The following is a 22,376-nucleotide window of genomic DNA, read 5'->3' as shown; positions in this document are numbered from 1 at the left end:
TGTACCCAATATGCCAAATACCAGTAACAATGATGGGTCTCATTCTCCTAAAGAGCCTTGAATATGGCACTTTCTTAAAAATCTCAGGGCTAGGACGAAGGAGACGTTACTGGGGCCTGCTCAAAGCAATCGACGAATAACAGGATGGTCGTGATTGTCGTGATCGTGATTCTGTTTGATACTCTCTAGGCCTTTTGAATCCTTGAAGATATCAAGGAAATTCTACTATTATTTCTTCCACCAGCCATGCTTCTCTGTTATCTTTTTCCTCTCCTTGTATTCTAACTTGAAGATTATTCTTCTTGCTATTATCTATCATGAATATTACATTATTTTCCATTTGTTTATTTTTTTCACTTTGCTAGTGAAAAGTGAATGGCTGGTATGTTTCTTCTATATCACTGAAAAGGTCTACTGAAGGTTGAGTTCCATTTCTTTGACTTTCTATTGTATTTTTTAACTCTTCAAATTCCATTTGTATGAGCTATTTAAAACCCTGAATCAGTTCCTCTTTAAGTTCATTGAATTTTTTCCCATAATTGTTTTATTTCCATAACCATTTGGAGCATTTATTTGAAGTCCTCATCAATGAGGCTTGAGGGTTTATTTGAGCATAATGATTTGCCAGGGTTTCTGTCCCTGTCTGCCAGAGCAGGTGAAATCCCATGTTTCACCATTGTTCCTAAAGATTTGTGGGTACTATGATTTGAGCTTCAGATTCCCAGATAGTTGAGGTCTGATCTAATTTATTATTTTTCAAGAAGCAGTACTCTTCATAATATAATAATCTATTAATATCTGTGATCTTAGGATGTTATTTCACTGGTCATGCAGCTCAACCTTTAATGTTTTTGTTTTTATAGAAGGGTTAGAACTGACATATTTGAGGAAATATATGAGAATAAAGAACTCTTGGAATTTATGGAAATGAAGGGATGAGCAGGTCCCAGGTGGCACAAGAGCCATGGGATGGGATGGGAACTGGAATCCTTGAGGCAACTGGATGACAAAAGAGGCCTGTGTCAATTTTCTGGGTCTTTGGGGGGCATACATTGGATTTAAGAGGGGTTCAGGAAGGGCATTCTCCATCTGGAGGATACCAGGAGCAAATTACAGACTGGGCAGAAAACACAGGTAGAATGGTGACATAGGACAAAATAGTTGTCATCAGGAGCCTCATGTCAGTGACATCAAGACACCTGGATGACAACAGTGGCTTGCATTAGCTCTCTGGGTCCTTAGGGGCATGCCTTATTTCAAGAGGGACTTGGGAAGGGTTTTTTGATCCCAGGAACCCAGGAGCAGGTCACAGACAGCGCAGGAGGACAAGACAGGATTGTGTCTGGAGCCCTTGAAGCACCTTGATGTCAACAGTGGCCTGGTCAGATTTCTGGTTACTTTGGACCATACTTTGGGGTCAGAAGTGGATCAGGTGGAGTTGTTTGTCTGGGGGACTTAAGAGTGGGTTGCAGACTGAACAGGTGCCATTGGGTGGGATCAGGACTGGAGCCCTTGAGATACCTGGATGTCAGAAGAATCCTGCATTAAATTTCTGGTCCTTCGGGGCATGCCTTGGATTTCTGATGGGTCAGAAGGAACTTTGTTGGTATGGGGGATTCAGGAGCAGGTGGCAGAAAATGAGGAGCCAAGGGTCGTTATGGGGGCTCCAGCTCTTGAGAGATCTGGATGACAAAAGAGGACTGTATAGATTTCTGGCAGCTGAGCTATGTTTGAGACAGGTTTGGATGGGACTTTTGATCTGAGGGCCCCTGAAACAGTTTGCAGTCAGGGCAGGAGACGGGACGGGGCGGGGTGGGGGTTGCTGGGAGCTGGGACCTTTGAGGGACCTGGATGACAAAATAATCTGCTGTCAGCTTTCAGGGTTCTTGCTAGCCAGCCTTAGGTTTGAGAGGGATTTGGGAAGAGATGCCCAGGAACTGAAGCTGGTGAACCCCACGGGTTGCTTATGTGAGGCATGGAGAGAGACGATCACTTTCTCCCAAACCATCTCTGCCACCCCAGGACCAGCTGGGAAGACTGGGACTGATAAAAAGTCTATGATGAGCCCCTGCTCAGCACGGGCCTGAACCCTGCCAGCTCAACCAGGTGGCTGTCAAGCCACACCTGATGTCTGCTTGGTCTTCGAGGTATGAGAGTTGATTCCCACCACCCGATTTCTCGGGGAGCCACGGACTCAGGATGGAGCAAGAATTTACTCTTAGCAGGAAAGAAGTTAGTCCCAGGCCTTACCCAGGGTTTCTGGGTTTTTGCCTTGCCTGGAAGAAAAGAATTTCAGGAGTATATATGTAGTGAGACAGTGGTCTTGATCCCTTTTGGAATTTTGGGACAATAGCAACATTAGTCAGGCAAAACTGTCAATTGAATATGATGTGATCAATTTCGTTGTGGAACTGTCCACCAGGAGACTCCCATGTCCAACATTTAGATTCAGCCTTCTGGAACTGAGAATTACCATGGATGGTCTAGGTCGACATGATGAACTTGGACAGTCTCTCACCCTGCTCATTCCATTCTAGGCCATGAGTCCCAACATGGAGTTCTTCGGGCAACCTTCTTGGTCCTATCTTGGCATTAAAATTACCGACAATGACCTTGTAGAGGGTGTGGACTTCTTTATAGAACTTCTCTAGTACCACTTAGAACTTCTCAATTTCTTCTTCGTCGTAGTTGGATGTTGGTGCATAGACGATGAAGATAAAAACTGCTGGCAATTCTATTAAAATGTAAGTGTCTGATTCGGGCTGTTAGGCATTCAAATGAATCAATGCTCATGGCCAAGTTTGTGTTGACGAGGACACCAGCACCACCGATGCCTCTACTATCACATGTTCTGAGGAACAGTTCTTCAGTGTCGAAAACGGCGTGATGTGATTGATGCTGTCTCATCTCTGACAATCCAATGACGTTGTACTTGGTCTTCTGTGCTTGCACCATCAGGTCCTCGATGGATGCTTCTGATGCCAGTGTACGTGCATTAAAAGTGCAGATAGTCATTTTAGTCCTTCTTCATTTTGGCAGCCTAGTTCGGCCCTGAGATTTTAGCACGTCTCCTTGTTCGTCTTTCTCCACGCTGCCATATTGGAGGCTCTTGTTACTCTTTTTGGCATATCAAATATGTCATGGGTAGCTTGCCAGACTCTGCTGTGCGAGTGGCATGTTGTAACGATCTGCACACTGACGAACACACCACATACCTTGTGCATGGATGTGCTGCTCATGTATAGAAAGTACTGGCCAGATCGACACAGTCGATGCAAGGAGTCCAGCCCTGCACCTGCCTGCATCTCTGGGCAGCACCTGTTGGTTCACTCTTCACTGGTTGCACCATTGCTGCCCCACTGTCACAATGAGGTGGTGAACCATCGAGGTCAATGGACCTTCCTACTCCTCACTTATTTACAATAGTTGAACCCCTCCCTATTCCTCCCTTATCTACCACCATCTCCTCCATGCAAAATTCTACTTCATAGAGCAAGGAGAAAGGGCTGAAAAGTCTAAGAAGAAAACTCCCAGAACGACAACCAACTGGGAGCTCTTTAGCACTATTGCGACAATATGGGAAGATGCTGTCATTGACAACATCAACAAAGAGAGAAGAGCAGCAGTGTTGGCTGATGTGGCAGAAGCCAGGAAAAGTATTCTCAATACCCACCTGTCCTTTGCCAATTACAAGACCAAGATGACTGCCCTCTGACGTCCTGATGGATCTGTCACATCTTCCAGAAGGGCAATGGAAAAGGTTATCCATGACTTCTACTCGGATCCCTTCGATAGCCATGTCCACCTGCCCATGTACCAAATTCTGCAGGATGGATATGTCATTCCCAGCATTCTCCCTTCCAAAATCCGACAAACCATTTTGTCAGTAAAGACGTGTACAGCACCCGGTCCAGACAAGATCAGACCCGACCACCTGAAGAATCTGCTTCCAGTACTTGTCAATACACTGACTCAGCTCTTCATGTGCTACCTGTCTGAATGCAAGATTCTGTTCCAATGAAAAACCAGCAGAACCATTCTGTTGTACAAGAAGGGAGACATCCACAACATCAGCAACTATCACCCGACCTGCCTGTTGTCCGTCGTCCGATGACTATTCACTCCAGTCATCATGAATAGGATTGGCAGAACACTAGAGGAAGGACAACTGTGCAAAAAAGCCAGGTTCTGAAAAGGATTCAGCACGATTGACCATATCCACAAGGTGATCAAGCTCATTGAGGTTTCGCGAGAGGTCAAGATGCCGCTCTGTCTAACGTTCATGTTCATTGGTTTAAAGAAGACCTTTGATTATGTTGAGACTGAAGCAGCCATCAAAGCCCCAGCCAAACAGGACGTTCAAACTCAGTACATCAGGATCCTCCATGAGTTGTATTACAGATTCACTACCTGGATCTCACTATTCTACAAGGAAGTGATCATCAACGTAAAGAGAGGGGCTCAACAGGGTGATACCATTTCACTGAAACTCTTCAGTGCCACCCTTGAGAATATCATGTGATGACTGGAATGGGAAGGAATGGGAGTGAACATAGAAGGTAAGCAACTACACCACCTCCGCTTCACTGATGACATTGTTCTAATAACACCAAACATTAGCCAAGCGGCACAAATGCTGGTCGACTTCTACCGTGAGTGTGGAAAGGTCAGACTACAGCTGAATCTCACCAAGACAATGTTTCACGATCACAATTATCCTGTTGTTCGTCGATTGCCTCAAGCCGGCACCAATAATGTCTCCTTCTTCCTAGCCCTGAGATTTTAAAAGAGCCATATTCAATGATCTTTCAGGTTTAGGAGAATGAGATCCATCAATGTTACTGGTATTTGGCATATCGAGTACGACACAGGAAATTTGCCAAACTCTGCCGTGCGGGCAGGATACTTTTGGTAGCCTGCTGGGTTCTCCAAAGGAAAAATGAGATAATAAGATGTCTTGGCCATTGATGGGACCAACCTGGCACTGGCGGCAGCTGGTGGGTGTGACAATGTTTATGAAAAACAAACTAGTCCCTGATGTTCCATTTGCTCTCAACTGAACAAACATCTCCAAATGCAGCAGCTACATGTGGAACTCAAGAACTCATCATGAGGAACAACTTGGCACCAGAACTGCACAGGAGGAAGAAAGAAGCGTGGAACGCTTTCAAGTGCATGGAAGAAGTGGTTAAGAAGACAAAGAACCTCTGTCTCTGGGCACATCTTCTCAACTACACCGTTCTTCCTGCACTAACTTACACCTCAGAGACCTGGACCCTACAAAAATTGGATGAGAACACTATTCGGATCTCCCAAAAAGGAATCGAAAGAGCTATGCTTGGAATATCACGTTTTACTCAAGTGAGAGAAGGAATCTGGAGTTCTGACCTCCGTCGACCCTCAAGAATCAGGGACGCTGTCTCTTTTGCCAAGGCGTCGAAAATCAGTTGGGTCAGACATGTAATGTGATTTAGAGATGACCACTGGACTGGAGCTGTTACTGGCTGGATTCCACAGGATGTCAAAAGAACATGTGGCTGCCTACCTACGAGATGGTCAGACTTCTTTGTCAAAACCCTGAATGAACAGTTTGAGGCTCTTTGTGTTCCTGGAGTAAGCAGACGCCATTGGGCTACACGAGAAGTGACAGGGATGAATGGAGATGTTACTGGTGCCCGCACAAGCAAATTGATGAGCAACGGGATGACAAGTGATAAAGCGATGTGCAGTGAAGTAAAAATAGATTTCATTTGGAGGTTTTTGAAGGGGAGGATGGAGATAAACTGGGAGAGAATGGAGAGTAAAGTGCTCAAGAGAGAGTGCAGGCTTCCCCAAAGATGGAGAAGACTGGAAGACTGAAGACTGGCTTTTATATGCCCATTCTCAGAGTTGCCTTGTCTGGAGTTTTCTGCCAGAGGTGGGGGTTTAATCAGATATTTGAAGTTTCTAGTGTATCTCCTCCAAATCTTTGATTTCAGTTGCTGTCTCTGCTGAAGCCTGTCACCTCTGTAGGGGTCTGGCCTTCTCTGGGTCTGTTACTTGCTCTAGGTGAAGACTCGGTTCCTGTTTTCCTGCAAAGTTGGTTTTTTGCAAATCAGGCTATTGATATTATTAGCACTGTACTGCACTGTCCTCCCACTGTTCATTTGCTCGAGTGGGCCCAGTAACGTCTCCATTAAGAGACTTCTTTTTTTTTTTCCCCCTTAAATTTTTATTAGTGAAACAACATGAAGTACAGTTGTAGACCTACAAATTTTTGTGCTTGGGTTTCAGTTATACAATGATCGAATACCCATCCCTCCACCAGTGCCCATTCTCCACCACCACCAGTTCCAGTATCCCTCCCAACCCCCTCCCCCCCATCCCACCCTACCACTGAGGCAGGGCATTCCCTTTTGTTATCTCTCTCCTTTTGAGTGCTGTGGTTTGCAAAAGAGACATTGAGTGGCAATCTTGTCCAGTCTACTCTCATCATACATTTCCCATCCTGAGAGGAACCTCCCAACACCCTTTATTTGGTGCTCCCTTCTCTATCTGAGCTGCCTTTTCCCCTAGTGTGTGCGGCTGTCCTCAAAGCCATGGAGTAATCCTCCTGGTACTTATCTTGGCCATTCTTGGGTGTTAGTCTCCTATTGTGTTACTTTATGTTCCCCACATGAATGTAATCTTTCTATGTCTATCCCTCTCTTTCTGACTCATTTCACTTAGCATGATACTTTCCATGTGGTACCACTTGTATGTAAATTTTATGACTTCATCCTTTCTGACAGCTACATAGTATTCCATTGTGTAGATGTACCAAAGCTTCTTTAACCAGCCATCTGTTCTCAGGCATTCAGGTTTTTTCCAGATTCTAGCTATTGTAAACAGTGCTGCAATGAACAGACAACTGCAGATGTCGCTTCGACTATACTTTTTTGCCTCTCCGGGTGTATTCCCAGGAGTGGAATTGCTGAGTCAAATGGGAGCTCAATTTCTAGTTTTTTGAGAATCGTCCATACTGTTTTCCAGAAGGGCTGAACTAGTCAGCATTCCCACCAGCAGTGAAGGAGGGTCCCTTTCTCGCCACATCCGCGCCAGCATCGGTTGCTTTTGTTCTTTTGTATATGGGCCAGGGTCAATCATGTAAAAACTATGCACACAGAAGGACGTGTTTTCGTGGGCTCTCCAGGTGGCTCTCACCATCCACGGTGCTTTTGAGCCGCTGTGTATGGACTGGATCAGGATGGTTGTTGGCGATGGGCAGCCGAAGTAAGAACGAGGACTACGCTGGTTGCTGATTAGTTGCTGTTTATTCAATCTCTCGTCTCTCCCATCTCACACACTCTTCCTTCCTAGCCCCTCATTCCTAGATCCCAGATCTCCGGATTCTGCCTCTCCCCTACTCGGTCTCTCCAGCACTCTTGGCCTATGCTACACCCAGTCGGTAGCAAAATTAACATAAGAAAGCCCTTCCTTTGCTCATGGGCAAAATACCACTTAAGGTGTTTTCTCCTTTCCTCAGTCCAATAACTCAATTAACATCTTAATTAACATCTTAGCTGTACTTCTTAATATTAGTTATTTTGTATGGACACTGGAGGGTCTCAGAGGGGTGACTCAGGATCAAAGGTAAGGTGGACAGAGCTGCCTGCGCTTCTGGAAGCTGAGTGCCAGCCAGGCCAAGGTATCAAAATCACGGCCTGCAGAAAATGGGAAATTGCTGCGGGCATCTGAGCAAGGAGGATAAGGGAGCAGACAGACACTCTGCAGACCGGCTCACGGCAGCAGCGGCAAAGCAAGGTCCAACTCCACTGGCATGGACTCAGGGCGGTGCTGGCAGAGATGCCAGGGAGATGGGCTTTGCCCGCCTCCCAAATAGTGAGCAAGAGGGGCAGGGAAACATGCAGGGGACGTTGCCCCTCTGAGACCCTCCTGTGCTGACTGAGGAGGAATCAGGCCTGGGACTTGTGTGAGCTCATGGCCCCCAGTGCCCCTCTCTTTCCCTCCCTACCCATCTCTCTCCTGTCAACTTCCAGGCTCAGTGCCCATTCTGCACTAGGCCTGCCCCGGTCTTTGGTTGTCACTCGTGCATGTGTGTGTGTGTGTGTGTGTGTGTGTGTGTGTGTGTATGTGTGTGTGGTGGGGGGTGTCGGGGGTGTTGGGCCACACTTGGTGGTGCCCGGGGGTCACTTGGGGGGGCCCTGTGGTTCGGGGAATGGGAGCAGGGCCGGCCTCTGTTGGCTCAGTGACACAACACAGTCTTCGCTGGTTCTGGCACATGCATCTGAGTCCTCCCAGGGGGACAGGTGTCTTTCTGGGTCCCCTGAACCCTGCCCTTAACATAGTGACGGTCACTTCAAGTGCCCTTCCCTGTTTATGGAGCCCACTCGCCTGCAGGATGGCGCTCACTTCACCACACACTTCCAGGCTGGGGTGGTTCTACCGGCTCCGACATGCAGAGCCCAAGGTTCCCACTCCAGCTCCAGAGACAGAGGAGGGGGTCGTCCCAGAGCACCACTGGTGTAAGCCCCCTTTGCACACTGGGAGGCTCCCTGCAAAAACCAAATTAAAAGGAAAATACTGACATGCTTATACATGTGGCTGGAGTGATAGCACAGAGGGTAGGGCCTTGCACTCAGCCGACAGGGGTTCGATTCCTCTCTCCCTCTCTGAGAGCCCAGCAAGCTACCGAGAGTATCTGGCCCGCATGGCAGGGCCTGGCAAGCTCTCGGTGGCATATTCGAGATGCCAAAAACAGTAACAACAGGTCTCACATTGGAGACGTTATTGGTGCCTGCTCGAACAAATCGATGAACAAGACAGTGCTACTGTGCAGTGCTACAATTTGGACACAGTAAGAGACACATTTAAGCTGTAGGGTGGCTCTCCTGGGAACATCTCACCATAGACTCAGACTACAGTGCTCAGGCCAGATTAACTATTCCTAACCCTAGTAGGGTCCGAATCTAGTTACTGCTTTTTGGGTCATGACAGAATGTGTCCATGATGAAGCTCTTAACTTATAGTTAAGCATTATGGCACTTTGGCCAGGCCCATTTCGATGCCAGGGTAACTCATAGCTCACTGCTTGCCCTGGGTTCATCCAGTCCCTCGCCGGGACCCTTCTTTTGGGGTGCTAGGGAGTTAGGGAAACTGAGGCTTAAGTTGAGAGAACAGATTCCCAGGAGGTAAATATCACTGAGAGTCCATTAACTCCCAAGTTACAAAAGCATAGCAGTAACTGTCTTCTTGTGCCCATACAAAATCGACATTACTCTGAATTAACTACGCAAATGACTTAAGGAGAAGAGAAAAATAATACTTAAAAGTCAACAGAGCACAAAGAAAGGAGTAACAAATAAACACAGAGGAATGGGAGCACTGTGATGGGAGTCGCCCAATAAACTTAAGCTCCTTGCGGCAAGGCAGAAAGGACAAACCAATGTTATCCTGCAAGTCACATGCAAGACCAGTGCCCGAGTTACTGTACTATCTCTCTTTTCATCCCTCAGTGGTGAAAAACTGAAAGTCTTCCCTCTCAGATCAGTCACAAGACAAGATTGCTCACTCTCATCATCACTACAGTATTGGAAGTTCATACAGTAACAATTTTACAAGAAAGAGATATGAAAGGTATCCAGATAGAAAAAGAAACGAAACTTCTACTATACACAGATGATGTGATACAATGCCTAGAAAATCCTACAGTCTTCACAAAAACTTCCTAAAAATTATAATTTTTTACAGTAAATTAGCAGAATATAAAATTAATGCACATAATGCAATAGAAGATCAATTTCAAAATTATCATTCACAATTAATTGTGCCTCAAGAAATTGAGTACACAGGAATCAGCTTAACAAAAGAGGTAGCAGACTTATAAAAAGAAATCTATAAAGTACAACTGAAAGAAATTAAAGATGATATGAAGGAATAGAAACACTCCCCTGTTCATGGATTAGAAGAATTAATAGTCTCAAAATGACAATCTTGCCTAAGGAATTATACAGATTTAATAGAGTCCCTATACAAACACTCATAATATTTTGCTGCTTTTTATTTTGGGACTGCAACTAGTGCTACTTAGGGCTTACTCTTGGCTTCATACTCAAGAGACCACTCTTTGGACAATACTGGGGGAACCATATGTAGTGCAGGAATTGAACCCAAGCTGCATGCAGGCAAGCATTGGCCTCATAAAGACATAGATCAAACATTATTAAAATCTAGATGGAGTAATTAAACTCCCTGAACTACAAAATCAATCCTAGGAAAAATGAAGATGGGAGGGAGGCTTCTCTCTCCTCAACTTCAAGCAACACTATAGGGCTGGAGTGATAGCACAGCAGGTGGGGCATTTGCCTTGCACACAGCCAACACGGGGTTCAACTCCCAGCATCCCATATGGTCCCCCAAGCACCACCAGGAGTAATTCCTGAGTGCAGAGCCAGGAGTAACTCCTGTGCATCTCTGGGTGTGACACAAAAAGCAAAAAACAAAACAAAACAAAAACCAATACTATAAAGCTGTAGTAATCAAAACAGTGAACAGTATAGTACTATAACAAGGACAGACCATCAGACTAATGGAGAAGAATTGAGAGTTCAGAGACTGAGCCCCCAGGTATATGGACAGCTTATCTTTGATAAAGGGGCAAAAATAATTGTGAAGAGGAGGCAAGGAATATCTTCAACAAATGGTGCTGAGGAACTGGTCAGATGCATCCCCATCTCCATGGACCTCTTTCTAATGCGCAAAAGTTAAATCAAAATAGGTTAAAGGTCTTGATATCACCATGGATCTATTACATTGAGGAATACATAAGTAGAACATGTCATGGTACTGAAGCTAGAGGTACCTTTAATGATTCAGTACCACTGGCCAAGCAAACTAAAATAATGATAAACAAATAGAACTATATTAAATTAAGAAACTTCTGTGTCACAAAGGAAGTCATGACCTGAATAAAAAAGACACTCTACAAACTGAGACGGGATATTTGCCTATAACAGGCTAGTACCCAAGATATATAAAGCTCTAAAAGAACTCTGCAAGAGAGAGCAATGAATTCCATCAAAAAATGTGGGGAAGATGACGACAGAGAGAGTCCCTTGACATCCCAACCAGAAAACCAGAAGTCCCTGCCTACGTCTGCCATCTTGCCAATAGAGAAAGAACCCAGCTCCATAACTAATCTTGAAAATAATCTTGAGATATTGTATGCCTGAAACCCAATCATGAACAACTTTTTAATTTCACGTCAAACAAACAAACAAGCAAACAACTCACGCTGCTGCAGATTTTTTTTCACTTAGACCTGTGGGAGCTGATAACTCTGGGGCCTTCTTGGAGGGAATGGGGGCAAGAAGATTCCCCTTTCTGCTTGAAGGCACATAACCCTAAAAACACACAGCCCACGCTCACACAGGACACCCGCACAATTGAACTTCATCAAGCTGCCAAGACATTAAATTGTTCCAGTTTCATAGGTCCTGGAGTGTGTAGCCATGTATGACACTTCCGAATTTCATTGTACTGTCCCCCAGCATGATCACAGAAAATCTGATGGGAAAGTTGTATAGAAGACCACCAATTTTAATGAGTCTCAACAGTAACACAGAAGACTCAACTAGCACCAACCAAGCAAATTAATCTTTAGAGAATTACTTTGGTAACATCATTGTAAGACATAACAATCATCAGAAATGGACTCTTATTGATCTAAATTTTGGTAATTCCATTTGTCTTGTGTCGTAACAAACAATATCAAGTAAATTTGTTTCTGCAAGGTGGAAGTCTAGGGTAGTGGGTGAGAAACGAATACTCTGGTGTAGGGAAGGTGGGATTGGTGATTTAATGTCTGAAACAACTGTATTATGAACAACTTGGCAAGTCACATTGTTGTAATAACTTTTTAAGTGTGAAGAAGAGATGAATAGAAAAATGCTCAAAGAAGACACACAGATGACCAAAATGTATATGAAAAAATGTTCTGCATCCCTTCTCATCAAGGCCATGCAAACCAAAGTAATGAGACAACATTCCACACCAGTGAGACTGGCACATATCACAAAGAACAAAAATAAAACCAGTGCTGGTATGGATGTGGTGAAAAAAAGTAATCCTTATTCACCATTGAGGGAATGTCAGCAGATCAGCCTTTTGGAAGACAATATAGAAATTCCTCAAAAAACTAGGAATTGAGCACAGCATTAAAAAATGTGGATATTTTTTCCCCTCTGGTTTTCTGCGCCATGGGATGATACTATTTATTGCTAAGGATACATATACACAGTTCTTTTTTTGATCCCTGAAGTTAACCAAAGTAGTTTAGATTGTGAACTTTTATGTTATTTGAGTAAGGAAGAGATATGATCAAAGTGCATTTTTTGGGAATTAATCTGGCAGTGATGATATAGGTCAGATGGTAAAGAAATGAGCAAGGAGACCAACAAAGTAATGAATGAGGACATGGTGGTGCTTACAACAGCGAGGATGGCTGGGAAACATACAACACAGGAGGTCTTCCTAAATTGGGAAATAGATCCTTTCAATTATACAAGAAGGTCTTGGTTTGGTGGAAAAACTTGAGTGAAACACAATGAAAAATACCCAGAGGATTATCATGGAATCCTTACAGAAATGCTTGGTTTTACTTTAGAATCTCTTATCGATATTTTTATAGGGATTGCATTCAAATTGTTGGACAAGTCTGTCATTTTAAGGATATTAATTCTTTTACTCCTTGAACAGGGATATATTCTATGCTCCACTTCTTAGAATATACCTGACGGATTCCCAAACTTTATTCAGAATACACTTGCACGTCTATGTTTACTGCTTGACTGTTGATTTTCTATGAAATTTTTACGTCATTCCTTCAAATTTGAATGATAATATAGTTAGGTAGACCAGTTGGATAATCTAGCTGGTGAGCCGTTAATTTCACTCAGTTTATGTACTATATCTCACCATTCTCTTATAGTCTGTAGTGTTTCACTTACAAGTCTGCTCTGAATCTGAGAGAATTTCCTCTGTTTATGAGTTTCTTCTTTAATCTTGCTGCTTACACTATTCTATCTCTGTGTTTGGGTCTTGTCATTTGTATTTGAATGGATTTTGTGTTTTTTCCATTTGGATATCCCTTTGGTCTTCTGGAATCTGAGTGCATAGAATCTTCAGCTCTTGGAAAATCTTATTTATGATTTTGTGGACTACTGATCTGTCATAGCACAGCGGGTAGGGCGTTTGCCTTACAAGCGGCCAACATGGCCGACCCGAGTTCGATTCCTCCGCCCCTCTCGGAGAGCCCGGCAAGCTACCGAGAGTATTCGATATGCCAGACACAGTAACAACAAAGTCTCCGATGGAGACGTTACTGGGCCCGCTCGAGCAAATCGACGATCAACGGGAGGGCCTTTACCTTTACCTTTACCTTTACTGATCTGTCATCAAATTCTCCTGTTACTCAAGGCCTCTGATGGTTCCTGTATGTTTCCTTTTGAATCCTTCCCAGAGTTCTCTGGTGAGCTGTTCATTTATTTCAGATTTTCTTCCATTTTCTATTGTTTTTTTCCCCCTGTTTCCTGTATTTCATCTTGTGACTCTGTAGTTTTATTCCCCAGCTGTTACTATTCTGCTGTTGAGGTTTTTCATTTAGTTTTTCACTTCACTAGGGGCCTTGTCATCCTGGATTCCATACTGGATCTGAAGGATGCTCTCTCAACTAGGGCATTTGCCTGTTAATTGAGCTTTAGAAGCCATTGGGAAACTGTTGGTAGGCTGGATGGCAAGTGGTACTACTTTTCCAGCTTCTATTTCAACATTTTTTCTTATGGTTTTGAAAATATTTTTATCAAATTTATTTTTTTGGTCAAATTTAAAAGGAGCACAATTTTGTTAATAGTACAGCAAAATAATCGACTGGCTCATATTATTTTCCACTAAAAATTTTAAATAGTAAACTTTCAGAAATATTGTAAATAATATACACAAATTTTTTTCTTTTATTTTAGAGAAATTTCCTTGTGATGCTTCAATTAACTCTAGTATTAAATAATATTAAATAATATTATATTACTATTGCTATGTTCTTAAACCCACTCAAGTGTCGTCAATTGCCCCAGAATTGTCCAAACATGAGCCAAGTGGCACAAATGCTGGCCGACTTTGACCGTGAGTGTGGAAAGGTAGGACTACAGCTGAATCTTACGAAGACAATGTTTATGAGAAACAGCCTCGTTCCTGATGCCCCATTCGCTCTCAACGGAACGACCATCTCTGAATGCAACAGCTATGTGTACCTAGGTCGAGAAGTCAACATGACAAATGACCTGGCACCCGAGCTGCGCAGGAGGAAGAGAGCGGCTTGGAACTCCTTCAAGAACGTCGAAGAAATAGCTAAGAGGACAAAGAACCTCCAGCTCCGGGCACATCTCTTTGATTCCACTATTCTTCCTGCATTAACATATGCCTCAGAGACCTGGGCCCTACGCAAACAGGATGAGAACGCTATTCAGATCTCCCAAAGAAGAATAGAAAGAGCTATGCTTGGAATATCACATTTCACTCAAATGAGAGAAAGAATCCGGAGTTCTGACATCTGTCGACGATCAAGAATCAGGGACGCTGTCTCGTTTGTCAAGGTGTCAAAAATCAGTTGGGCTGGTCACGTAATGAGATTTAAAGACGACCGCTGGACTAGAGCTGTTACTGACTGGATTCCACGGGATGTCAAAAGACCGTGTGGCCACCCACCTACCAGATGCTCAGACTTCTTCATGAAGATCATGAACGATCGGTTTGAGGCTCTTCATGTTCCCAGAGCGAACAGATGCCATTGGGCTACACTAGCACGCGACAGGGACAAATGGAGACGTTACTGGCGCCCGCTTGAGCAAATCGACGACTAACGGGAAGTTAGGTGATTAAGTGATAAGTCCTTCAGAGCAAAGGAATTCAATTTAAGGTCTCTAGTTGCATCTATTTGTAATAAATCCACGATCTATGGAATGTTTTTCAAATGGGGGCCATACTGCCCTATCTTGGAACCCAGGGTATTTCCAAGGGACTATAAGTGAAAATCATGTAAATGGGGGTCATGGCAGAAGACTAGGAGATAATCAGTAGGACAGGGACCATAGGAAGGAAACAATGTCAGAAGTGGTTCACAGTAAGAATAACACTGAGAAACACTAGTCTAGAACAATATGTTATTCAGAACAAATTTAAAATTTTTTTCTTCGATTTTTGTGACCCCTTTTAGTTTTCAAAGATTATAGGTTAGCTACTCTTTCAATTGTTCATCAGTTTGAATTAGCCTGAAATCTTTCTTCATGAATGATTTCAGCTTCTACACTTTTGAAAGAAATATTACATAAGTGGCACATAAAGATGCCGTGATTTTTCCATTTGACTAATAAAAGGCACATAATTTCATCACTGCCACTGTAAAAAAAATTCCTTTTATAATTAATTTCATCACTGACACTGTAAAATAATTTCCTCTTATAATTATTATTTATATTAATTATAATAATGACATATATACACGTGATTAGTAATATATATTTTGTGAGAAAGTACTATTTCCAAAAATGTTGTAAAACCTCAACAGACTTTGAATTCATGCAATCATTTATTTTTGTTGTTGTAGTGTTGGATACTTAGCGCATCTCCTTCGAGCTGGAATTGAACCAGCGACCTAAGGATGTCTTACAGTTTACAGTCCTCCGCTCTACCAGCTGAGCTATCAAAGGGAGCACACAATAACACAGCGGTAGGGCATCTGCCTTACAAGCGGCCAACATGGCCGACCCGAGTTTGATTCCTCCGCCCCTCTCGGAGAGCCCGGCAAGCTACCGAGAGTATTCGATATGCCAAACACAGTAACAACAAAGTCTCCAATGGAGACGTTACTGGGCCCGCTCGAGCAAATCGACGATCAACGGGAGGGCCTTTATCTTTACCTTTTAGTGTTGGATACTAACCGTAAGTATTTTAGGCTTCATCAGTGAATTGCCCCTTTTCCTACCCTGAGAGAGGCTAACAGTGCTCTTGAAAGCACCCTTAATTCCCCGAGTTTATCTTTAACCTTTCCTTTGTGTTTTACTTCTGATTGTCACAATTCCCCAAGTAAGTCCTGATTACTTATAAGTCAAAGCTTTTTGGTAACTCTGGACTTTGTATTCCTGCTTTTATATTTTCCATAACCTCTTCATATTTTGCCATAGAGCAATGCTCTTTGCTTAAACACAGAAAGACCCTTAATGCTGTTCCTAATATTTGGGAGTTGATTGACTTTGAAATATATTTTCACCTGGGCATCCATCATAATTACTTGACTCAGACTTTGGTTGCCATAGTTCCTAACAACCCCCAAAGGGAGGTCCTGCTGTGGGACTGTGATGGACCCGGCCTGGTGATGAAACTACCCTGGCATTGAAATGGGAAGTCTAGAAATCATAAAAGCACAGTCTTGGTGCAAGCCATTATGGTTTAAGAGAGAGGACCCCCATGGGGAAGGACAAACTGAACTGGCCTGAGGACTTAATTTGGGATTTATGGTAAAACCCTTGCTCGCCCTTGGAGACCAGAGAACTAAGTTTTGGGACCTATATTTCTTACTGTGTTTATCAAAATAACTGCAAGTATTAATAAGAAATAAACTTAATTGTTTACTATGTACAACTAAAGGGAAAGAGAAAAGCAATATAGATGTCCCTGGGAGACAGAGTGTTTCCTTGAGAGAATTGCTTCTGCTGAAATACTTTACCTCTATAAATGATCAATCATAGCTACATGGAGTCCTATGCCTCAAACCTCTTCAGATGTTCTACAAGTATGCTTACAGCTTTTCATTAAACAAATAATTTTTGCCATCAGTCCGTGGTCCCCTGTTTCTTTGTCTCTCTGCTGGGGAGGTTCGGGAGGTGGTTCTTGACCACCAAACACATGTGTCATATCCCCACACTTTTTGGACTCACTATCTAGCTTATGGTGACCTACGTTACTTAATGGATTATAACTTGTCACTGGATATTTATTTTGACTATCTGAGAAGACCTCTTCAGCGGTACTTGGGCTATAGGGCCAAACCTAGGGGAATTGTGAGGTCACCTGAGGCCTGGAATTGAACAAAGGGGTCTTGGGCAAGCTAGGCATGCATCAAGACCTTTAAGTTAACTCTCTGACTGTTGTTATTTATTTTTGATGCTAAAATTGTCCCAGATTTAGTCAATAGAAGAACCTTTAAGCTGAATTCTATATTATTTTGATAAGCCCATACCCCCAGTTTTGAGTATTTCCTTTCTTCCTGATTAATCAAGATAGGTTGGAACTAACCACAGGTGTGTGTGTGGGGGGGGGGGGGGCTGAGGGTAGTTAAGATAGAGAAGAGACCAGTACGACAATAATATCTGGGAATTATCACACTGGACAAGATCTGAGGGTTAAAAGTATGTAAAGGGATATTCTTTATAACCTTTCAGTATCAATATTGCAAACCACAGTTCCCAAAATTGGGGGAGGGAGAAGAGAGAGAGAAAGAGAGAGAGAGAGATTGAGCGAGAGAGAAAAAGAGAAAGAGAGAGAAAAAAAACCTGCCATAAAGGCAGGCAGAGGGAGACAGAGGGTGGGGGTGGGGGGTTATGGGAAGGAACCTGGGGACACTGGGGCTGGTAAATGTACACTGGTGGAGGGATGGGTGTTGGAATACTGCATGATTGAAATGCAGTAAGGTTCTATCTCACAGTAATCCTATAAAAAAGTTTTTTGTTTTTTTTTAAAAAGATAGTCTAGACACACTCTTTTATTTATTTGTTGAATAAAAAATGAGAACAGTTACAAAGCTTTCAGGTTTAAGTCTTGGTCATAAAATGATCAAACACCCATCCCTTCACCAGTGCACATTTTCCACCACCAAGAACTCCAGTATACCCCCCATCCCACCCCTGCCCCTGCCTGTGTGGCAGATGATTTCCACTTTACTCTCTTTCTCTACTTTGATTACATTCAACATTTTGACAAAAGACCCACCATTGTTATTTGGAATTTCCCCCCAACCAATCAGACCTGTCGAAAAGGCATCATTAGATAATTTGTTTTCTATTGCTGATTATGAAGAGTATACGAGGTCTATCGTGGCTATTGTGGCCACGTAATTTTGGAATTCTGCTGTTTCAACAATTAAGTCTGGAGGGATTTCTGCCAAAAGCCGCTGGGTTCTGAGATTCAGTTGTGTGCCTCTGGAATCATGGCCGTTAAGGAGCTCAAAAAAGTCTGTAGAGGAGCCAGTCATGGGCAGCAACTCGGGGTCTCATCAGGGCGGGGAAGAAGGGCCAGTTCACCCCTCATCCTGTGAAGCCCTACATGTCTTGTCACTGCTGGCCCATACCTGACTTTCCAATAGGCTCTAGAAGACGACGGCCACCATACCACCAGGGGGAATAGGTGCAAGGGCCAACACCTTTTCCCATTTAATGCAAAGTCCAGATGCATTTCTGCCAAATCCATTCCGAGATTTGGTTGTGTGCCTCTGGGATCATGGCCATTAAGGAGCTCAAAAAAGCCACTGGACCCTCTCTCGCCGCCCATGAACGACCTCTCTGGTTCTTGATCAAGCTGCTTAATGGCCATGATCCCAGAGACTCAGAAACAAATTTCAGAACCCAGTGGCTTTTGGCAGAAATGCGTCCGGACTTCACAGTAGGTTACTGTCACAGGGTCATCCCCGGGGGAGAAAGGGTGTTGTCTTTCTGCCAGCTCCCCCTAGGTGGCTCAGTGGCTGCCATCTGCCAGAGGCCATTGGCCAGTCAGGTTTGGGCCCTTAGTGATGAGACACATGGGGCCTCACGGGATGGGGGTGGAGCCGGCCTTTCCTCCCCGTCCCAGAGAGACCCCAAGTCTCCACCCATGAATGGCCTTTCTGGCTCCTGATCAAGCTGCTTAATAGCCATGATTCAAGAGACTCAGGAACAAATCTCGGAACCCAGCAGGTTTGGGCAGAAATCCCTCCAGATTTAAGCGTTAAAATTTTGGAATTTCAAAATCACACGGCCACTACTGCAGCCATGCGATATTATATGTTATTCATAACCAGCAATAGGAAACAAATTGTCTAGTGTTGCCTTTTCAGCAGATCTGAGTGTTGGGGTAAAATTCCAAATAATTATGGGGGGTCTGGTGTCAAAATATTGAATGTTATCAAAGTAGAGAGAGAGTAATGTGGAAATCATCTGCCCCACAGGTAAGGGGAGGGTGTGGAGTGGGGGTATACTGGTTTTTTAGGTGGTGGAGAATGGGCATTGGTATGGTTTGGTATGGTATGGTATGGGTGTTCCATTGTATGACCAAGACTTAACCCTGAAAGCTCTTTAAACTGCTCTCATGGTGATTCAATAAATAAAATAAAAAATGAAAAAAAAGTAAGGTGGAGTTCATGCCCAATTCAATCAGCTAATCAGTGGCTGAATAAATAGCAGTACTCCTACATTTTAAAAAAGCCGCTGGAAGAGCCATTTGTGGGCGGCAACTCTGGGTCTCGTTGGGTTGGGGGAGAAGGGCTGGTTCCAACCCCCATCCCATGAGGCCCCACGTGTCTCATCACTGCTGGCCCATACCTGACTGTTCAATAGGCCATGGAAGTTGGTGGCCACCGTGTTGCCAAGGGGAATAGGTGAATAATCTTATTCTTAACCCTGAAAACAGCTGCTTCTCTAATAGGAGTTCACTACTTCTTCGGCTTTTCAGTGGAAAGATTTAAGGACTGTGTATACATATATTTATATCTATGTCTTTCTTTATCTCTATACATACTAGGAATTATGAATCTTGGATTTTGGCCTCACATGCTGGGGGAAAGGCAGCTCAGATAGAGAAGGGACCATCAAGTAAAGGGTGCTTGGAGGGCCTGCTTGGGATAGGAAGTGCGTGCTAAAAGTAGACTATAGACCAAATGGTGGCATTCAATACCTTTATTGCAAAACACAACACCCAAAAGGAGAGAGAGAGAGAGCAAAAGGAAATGCCCTGCCACAGAGGCGGGGTGGGCTGAGGGGGATGGAATGGGGTGGGGGGAAGGATACTGGGACCACTGGTGGTGGAGAATGGGCATTGGTGGAGTGATGGGTATTCAACCATTGAATGACTGAGACATAAGCACAAGTCTGTAAGTCTGTAACTGTACCTCACGGTGATTCATTAAAAAGTAAATTAATTTAAACAAAAGAATTATGAATCCATAACAGTAACTTGAATTTTACTAGTCCATGATCCTTTTATTTGTAAGATTATTATCTGCCAATGTCAAACAGCCTGGAGCGATAGCACAGTGGTAGGGCGTTTGCCTTGCATTCAGCCAACATGGCCGACCCGAGTTCGATTCCTCCACCCCTCTGGAAGAGCCCGGCAAGCTACCGAGAGTAACTCATCTGCACAGCAGAGCCTGGCAAGCTACCCGTGATGTATTCAATATGCCAAACACAGTAACAACAAAGTCTCCAATGGAGACATTACTGGGCCCTCTCGAGCAAATCGAGGAACAACGGGAGGACAGTGATTTAAAACCTCAAGAAGCCATCAAACCCTGCCACGTAGACAGATCTCTCTCTGGGCTGACAACTTTGAGGTCTTTTCAGAATGTGGCAAGCAGGTTCCTCTCCCTTCTTTCTGGTCACAAGTGGCAACCTTATCTGATCTCCACTGTGTCAATGGACCCAACTCCTGAATAACCAAAGCAATCTTAGGGAAAAAGAAATGGAAGAATTGCTCTCCCTAACCTCAAACTGTACTACAAAGTTGTGGTAATTTAAACAGTATATATCAGAATAAGAACAGACACTCAAATCAGTGGAATAGGATTGAAAACCCAGAGAGAGAACCTCAGCTATATTGAATGCTAATCTTCAATAAAGGATTAAAGAATATGATGTGAAGCAAGGAAAGCCTCTCCAACAAATAGTGTTGGGGAAACTGGTCAGCCATATGTAGAAAAACCGAACTCATAGTTCTTTTTAACACCATGAACAAAACACAAGTCAAAATGTATTAAACACCTTATTATCATACCTGAATCCATAAGTTACACTGAAGAAAATATAGGCAGAACTCTTTATGACATTAGAGCTAGAGGCATCTAGCTTTAAGGACTTAATGTCATTAGCCAAAGAAACAGAAACAAAGATAAATGATAAATAAAGATAAACAAATTAAACTACATTAAATTAAAAATCTTCTGCACCTCGTTAAAAAAATGGGAAAAAAAGTAACTGCACCTCATGGAGATCCATTACAAAAAAAGTCTTCTGCATCTCAAAGGAATCACTGTATCACTGTCATCCTGTTGTTCATCAATTGCCTCGAGCAGGCCCCAGTAACGTCTCCTTGGTCCTAGCCCTGAGATTTTAAAAAGTGCCACATTTGAGGCTCTTTCAGGGTCAGGAGAATGAGACCCATCATTGTTACTGGTTTTTGGCATACTGAATACGCCACGGGGAGTTTGCCAGATTCTGCCATGTGGACAGGATACTTTTGGTAGCCTGTCTGGTTCTCCAGAGTAAGAACTAGATAATACACACACTTCCGGGAGCTGGATTTTATAGCCTCTGGGTCTTGGCCTTTGATGGGATTGCACAGCGTTGGTGGGTGTAATGCCTACATACTGGAAGATGGGGGATCTGGGTGGAGGAGGCCCCAGTCCTAATCCAAGCAGGCTTGGAGATCTATGCCCCAGGTCCTGCACACCTGGGTTCCTTCATGTGTGAGGCTCATCTGAAAGTGTGGAGAGTGGTCTTAAGCATGGCTGTGACTGAAACTGGAGGTCTTCAGCTGCCAGGGCTCTTCTTGGAGTGGGGAGGAAGTGGTGATCAAAACAAAGACACCATATAGATTGGAAAAAATTATTTGTCCATTACCCATCTAATATAAAGGGTTAATTTTCAAGATATATTAAGTGCTGGTAGAACTTCACAAGAAAAATATTCAATCTCTTCAAAAATTGGGGAGAAGATATTACTTCTATTCAATATAGAATAGAATTCAATATTGGTTTGTAAGGCAATTAGGGAATAGAAGTCAATACTGGAAGTACTTTTCATAGCAATTAGGCAAGAAAAAGATATCAAGAGTACACAGATAGAAAAGGAAAAGTCAATCACTCACTATTTGTGGATTAGATGATAATATATTATGAAAATTCTAAAGACTACAAAAAAGCTCCTGGAACAACAGATTTGTGTAGTAGAGTAGAAGCTACAAAATTAACACATAAAAGTTCATGGCTTTCCTATATGGTGTTAGGTAGAGATCTGAGCCCATTTTTTAGCATGTAGCTGTCCAGTTTTGCCAGCACCATTTGTTAAAGAAACTTTCCTTGCTCCACTTCACATTTCTTGCTC

At 43.4% G+C, this 22,376-nt stretch overlaps 1 non-coding gene across 1 annotated transcript; it reads right to left on the bottom strand.

Annotated features, from left to right (window-relative positions):
• Positions 1–15,657: 15,657 nt before the first annotated feature.
• Positions 15,658–15,740, bottom strand: TRNAY-GUA (transfer RNA tyrosine (anticodon GUA)). The gene is given in 2 exon segments: positions 15,658–15,693; positions 15,704–15,740. It is a non-coding gene; the product is annotated as a tRNA-Tyr (tRNA).
• Between the last annotated feature and the right edge of the window lie 6,636 nt (positions 15,741–22,376).

The sequence above is a fragment of the Sorex fumeus genome, unplaced genomic scaffold (genome assembly GCF_029834395.1).
Source record: "Sorex fumeus unplaced genomic scaffold, SorFum_2.1 ptg000042l, whole genome shotgun sequence".
Lineage (NCBI taxonomy): Eukaryota > Metazoa > Chordata > Mammalia > Eulipotyphla > Soricidae > Sorex > Sorex fumeus.
This window is presented reverse-complemented; position numbering and strand designations above follow the sequence as displayed.